This window comes from Hypanus sabinus, chromosome 1, assembly GCF_030144855.1.
Source record: "Hypanus sabinus isolate sHypSab1 chromosome 1, sHypSab1.hap1, whole genome shotgun sequence".
Taxonomy (NCBI): domain Eukaryota; kingdom Metazoa; phylum Chordata; class Chondrichthyes; order Myliobatiformes; family Dasyatidae; genus Hypanus; species Hypanus sabinus.
Window position 1 is genome coordinate 54949581 of NC_082706.1, and position 5777 is coordinate 54955357.

The following is a 5777-nucleotide window of genomic DNA, read 5'->3' on the forward strand; positions in this document are numbered from 1 at the left end:
GCTGGGATGTAGGGTCTGGAGGTCAGCAACATTCCCTGGTAGAACAATGTGACAGAATTTTCCTGGTGTTCTGTCATGTTTCCCGTTCGTGGGTGATAGTACTGTAAACAGGAAGGGCTCTTTTCGTTAACGTGTCCGCCCTGGGTGGAGTAGCTGAATCCGGACGACAGCAAAGGCAGAATGAAAGTAGTCTCTTTGTAAAATTCTTTATTGGTTCCTGTTTCACTTGATCTCCCTCGCCGAGTTCGCACATTGAGCAGCCTCGAGCCAAAGTGAAAGTACAAGCAGGAACCAGACTTGGATCCCCGCGGGCTAAAGCGCAGTCAGCACACCAGCACCGATCACTGGGTTTACACAACGACAAACATGGGAAGCAGTAAGTTTATATCTTCAATCCGTTACTGAGTCCACTCTACCCCTAATTCCTGAGATAAAAAACAAAGAAATTAATTCTTTCACATTACATTTCAGAGTTTTCAAAGAACTGCTTTTTTCACTTTCCAACCATGACGAGCGGTAGGTTCCCGTAATCAGGGTGTGAATTCATCAACCTGTTTCACCCAGACAGCTGATGCTCTGTCTTCCTGGCCTCTGGCAGGAACCTCAGGCATGTTGAGGAGCTACTTGTGTAACTACAAACCCCCTGCGGGCTGTGTGGATTCCTGTATAAACATCCTGCTGGTTAGCAGGGTGGGGGCTGGGAAATCATCCCTCATCAACACATTCCTCTCGGCTCTGGATCCACAAGGAATGACTTAACCTGTGTCCCGACGAGGATGAAATCCCTACATTCTCACATAAGAGGATCACAGAAGCAAGAGTGAGGTCAGAGCCCATCTGGATCTCAGTAGATCAGTGACTCTGATCTCTGGGCTTTGTCTGATGGGACTGGTCCCTCCAGTCAGTGTTCACCTCAGTGCTGAGTGATTGTGATCATCTGTGTTCTTGCTGCTTCTCCGTCACCAGTTCTTCATTGTCTCACTTAGTTACACAGTTTGAATCCTGACTCAGATGTTTCCAACTATCCTGTTATTCCGGAAATTATACTCCATGGAGACGCATTCATATTTAACATTGTCATCATAGACTTTATCAGTGACGATATAATGAAAGAGTTTCAGGAGTTACAGACGATCGTGACACAGAAATGTAAGTGCCTTTTTTTAGTTTGTGTAACCATTGTCACCTCAGCATTGCAGCTTCATATTGATATCTGGATCATCTCTCTTTTCCAGATGTTCACAGGGTTGTGATTGGGACCAAGTTTGAATTATTAGGGATACCAGAGAAACACAATGCATGGATTTACGAATATGAGCCACTGCAGAGGAAGGTAATAATCTGTAGAATAGGAGAAGTGATATCAATATGGTATTTTTACAGTATAACCGCCCCACTTTGTGAGTGTGCAGACACATCTACCATTTATTGTCCATCCTTGATCAGACTCAGACAGGTAACAGTGAACCATCATTTCAATGCCATTGTATTTATAACCACGGGAGAAACCTCAGTTCAAAGTAAATTATTATCAAATAATATAAATGTCACCATATACAACCCTGAGATTCATTTTCCTGTGGGCATATTCAATAATTCATAGAATATTAAGCATAACAAGAACAATGAAAGGCAGCACCAACTTGAGTGTTCAACCAGTGTTCAAAAGTCAAGCAACTGTCAAATAAAAAAAGAAACAAAAAATAATAAAATAAATAACTAAGCAATAAATATCAAGAACATAAGAGCATTAGACATAGGAGCAGAATTAGGCCATTCAGCCCATCGAGTCTGCCCCAGTATTCTCTCATGGCTGATCCCGGATCCCACTCAACACCATACATCTGTCTTCTCGCCAGAACCTGTGATGCTCCAACCAATCAGGAAACAATCAACTTTTGCCTTCAATACACCCATGGACTTGGCCTCCACCTCCTTCTGTCCACTCTCTGGCTAAAAAAAAAAATCCTCCTTACCTCCATGTTAACATGAGATTAAGAGTGTGATAAGTAAACCAAACTGAGATGGGGTCCAGAGTTGCCCCCCCTCCCCATGAACTATGCTGCTAATGAGAGAGAGAGAAGAAGAGGGGGGAGGCATCCTGCACAGATGCTGATAATGAGAGAGAGAGAGAGATGAGTTAGTATTATGGCTACTTTGCTAATTGTTTACCTTGCATCAAGGACACTTTCTTTGCCTGCTCGTGTGGATTCCTGCTGAGACAGCAAGGCGGTACCAGGTGATGGACAGCTGATGGATGGCCGGTACCCCGTCAGAGGAGATAAAAAGTAGGTCTGCGAAGACACAGACAGACACACCACGGGGCACTGAAAGAGCGTTGTGCACTCACAGGAAGGTGGGAGTTTGGAGGATCGATCCGGGGGAATCGATCAGAGGCTCACAGTGTGTGAAGGTGCGACAGGTGGGGGCTTGTCTGTCTGTCCACCCTTGCCTGGGTGACAAGCCTACCACTGAAGAATGGTCTTGCCAGGTATGGGGTCACAGTTGGTGACCTAAACAGGACAGGAAGACCACGGAAGTTTTGACGGCAAATGGAACACCTCTCTCTCTCTCTCCAATGGTACACCAGCAACTACCTCGACCTAAACTAAACTGAACTGAACTGAACTCTTCACCATTGTAAGACTATTCATTTACCCCTAGACTTTGAATGAGCTTGGTTTTGATTCCTATTTCCACACGTCTGTATATATCATTGCTAACCTGTTTCATATATCTGTATTTTATAGTACTGTATTAATTAGTTTACTAATAAACACTATTAGTTACAGTAGTACTAGATTCCAACGTGTATTCCATTTCTGCTGGTTCGGTAACTCAGTCACGGGGTGTGTGACAAGAGTCCCTAAAAGTGAGTCCAGTGGGAGTGGGAACATCTCAATGAAGGGGACAAGTGAAGTTGAGTGACGTTATCCACTTTGATTCAGGAGCCTGATGATTGAGGGGTAACAACTTCCTGAACCCAGTGGAGTGAGTCTTAGGGCTCCTGCACCTTCTTTCTGATGGCAGCAGCAAGAAGAGAGCATGTCCTGGGAGGTGTGTGTCCCTGATGGTGGATGCTGCTTTCTAGTGAAATCCCCCGGTTTCCGTGGCTACGTAAGTCTCGGGAAGACACACTCTGGTACTGGCAAACCCATGAGATTGAGATGGCTCTTCCACCCCAGACCCCGGTTTGTGTGGACTCTGTGTAATTTGCTGCCCTGTTACAACTCAGTGCCAGGAAATAACAGACAGCACACTGCATACGATTAAAGGAATTATATTGATGAATCTTCACTTCCCTGAAGGGTTAGTAAGGAAAAGATAGAAACAAACAAAAAGGGCCCATTATAATTAAACAGTCAAATGTGCACGAGTTGGAGCTCAACTCTTCCCAAAATTCATATTCACTGATCCTCAGTTGATCTCGGTACCTTGCCCCACTGGGTCAAATCGTATCACTGGTTCTCTTCAGCATTCTCTCCCTTCACCTTCCTCTGAATAAAGGACCCAGATCACACCGGTGTCAGGTATACAACACAAAACCCATTCCCCTCATTGGATGGCTCTCATTCCAAAGCACCCATTATCTCTAACCATTACACAATCTCCGCTTCTACAGAACGACCATTACGTTAGCAGTGAAACCTTTCCCAGGGTGTTGCACTCTCCCTTCAATATAATGAGTCATCTCCTCATGGTGTTGAGATTTGTCACCCTGTAAAACAAAGCACAACATCCAACCCAGGTGTACATGGCAGTGACACATCTCACCAAGGGGACAGGTACCACACTCTCTTCTCTGGATGCAATATAGTCAAGTCTATCTGGGGTCTTCTGACCCCATCTCCATACCCCATCATCTACTTCCTCAGCTTCAGACACTCCCTGTGTTCTTTCCTGTCTACCTGGGGAGCCCCCTCCCTGTCCCATTCTCATGCCTCCCAACAACTCAGGTCCCCTCACTTGGCTGAGCTCAGCTTCATGCCCAGTTTCTAACTGTAAACCTGCTTGTCCTCTGCTTGTTCCCCCATTTCAGCTGCCTCAGCGTGATAAGGGTTCAGAATCTCTTTGTCATGTATTGGCAAGTTTGCAAAGGGCAGCATATACCACACCCCTATTTTCCCATCCTTTGACTTTGTACCACATTCAGAGGGGAAGGTCTGGTCTAGTCATTTCTGCTGCTGGTCTTTAAGTTCACCCTCATCCCCGCAGATGTACGGTGGAGGTCAAGCTCTGAGTCAATATGTACCTCATGCGCCAGAGGCAGAAGGCGGTTCCAATGGAGAAACTTGACAGGTCCATTCCCATTCTTTGGATTCACCTGGAAAACTGGTACATTTGACATTTAAGTCAAAACAAGAGGTGGAGAGGAAAGATGTAAAAGAAGCTTGGAGCGAAGCTGTTGTTTTTTTAACTGATCGGGGCAAAGAGGCTAAATGTAGCACGCCAGAGGTTTAAAAGAAAGACCGCAATATACAGCGGTCATCATCGTAGCAGCCATTGCCGGAGTGGACTGAGGTAAAGTGGGTCGGTTTTGGCTCAATCAGGCTTCAGTAGGAACAGGCAGAGGCGAGGATTGAACGGGGCATGACTGCGCAAGCGCGTAAAAGTCGGCCTCTAAGATCAGCGGGGGAATTTAAAAAGTGAGCAGAGGCTGAATACGAGTTTCACTCCAGGTGAGGTAAGGCCAGGTTAACTCCTTTAATTAACTAATTAAATTAGGAGTAGGTGATGGAGGCAGCAGTTAGGGCAGTTGAGTGCTCCGTTTGCAGTTTGTGGGAAGTCAGGGTGAACACTGTTGTCCCTGATGACTACACCTGTAAAAGGTGCATCCAGCTGCAGCTCCTGACAAACCAAGTTAGGGAACTGGAGCTGGAGCTGGATGAACTTCAGTTCATTCGGGAGGCAGAGGCAGAAATAGACAGGAGTTTCAGGGAGATAGTCACCCCTAGGAGTCAGGAGATAGGTAGCTGGGTGACTGGCAGGAGAGGGAAGGTGAATAGACAGAATTCCCTGTGGCCGTTCCAATCAACAATAATTATACCGTTTTGGATACTGTTGGCGGGGACAGCCTATCAGGGACAAGTTGCAGTGGTTGTGTCTCTGGCACCTAGACTGAACCCTCAGCTCAGAAGGGAAGGAGGGAAAAGAGGAGAGCAGTAGTTATAGGGGATTCGATAGTTAGGGGAACAGATAGGAGGTTCTGTGGAAGAGATCAAGAATCCCAGATGGTCTGTTGACTCCCTGGTGCCAGGGTTTGCGATATCTCAGATCGAGTTCTCAGTATTCTCAAGAGGGAGGGTGACCAGCCAGATGTCGTGGTCCATGTAGGGACCAATGACGTGGGTAGGAAGAGTGAGGAGGTCCTGAAAGGTGAGTTTAGGGAGCTAGGCACCAAGTTAAAGGACTGGACCTCCAGGATAGCAATCTCAGGATTGCTACCAGTGCCACATGCAGGTGGGTTTAGAAATAGTAAGATAGTGCAGATCACCACATGGCTGAAGACATGATGCAGGAGGGAGGGCTTCAGATTTATAGATAATTGGGCAGTTTTCCAGGGAAGGTGGGACCTGTCTGGCAGGATGGTTTACATCTGAACTGGAGGGGGACAAATATTCTTGCAGGTAGGATTGCTAGACAGGCTCCAGTGGATTTAAACTAGATACGAGGAGGGAAGGGAACCAGAGTGTAGGACCATATGTACGGGAGAAGGCAGATAAAGAAGACAGTAAAGTTCTTTGTACTGTTAGAGATAAACAGAGAGGAAGAGGTGG

General features: G+C 46.2%; 1 long non-coding RNA gene across 2 annotated transcripts; it reads left to right on the forward strand.

Moving 5' to 3' along the window:
• Window positions 1-240: 240 nt before the first annotated feature.
• LOC132396088 (uncharacterized) lies at window positions 241-2757 on the forward strand. 2 transcript variants are annotated; one of them, XR_009512869.1, is made up of 4 exons: window positions 241-376; window positions 987-1149; window positions 1236-1333; window positions 2184-2757. It is a non-coding gene; the product is annotated as an uncharacterized LOC132396088 (long non-coding RNA). The 2 variants fall into 2 exon arrangements; XR_009512866.1 differs by lacking the exon at window positions 241-376 and having other exon boundaries at window positions 395-1149.
• Window positions 2758-5777: the final 3020 nt, after the last annotated feature.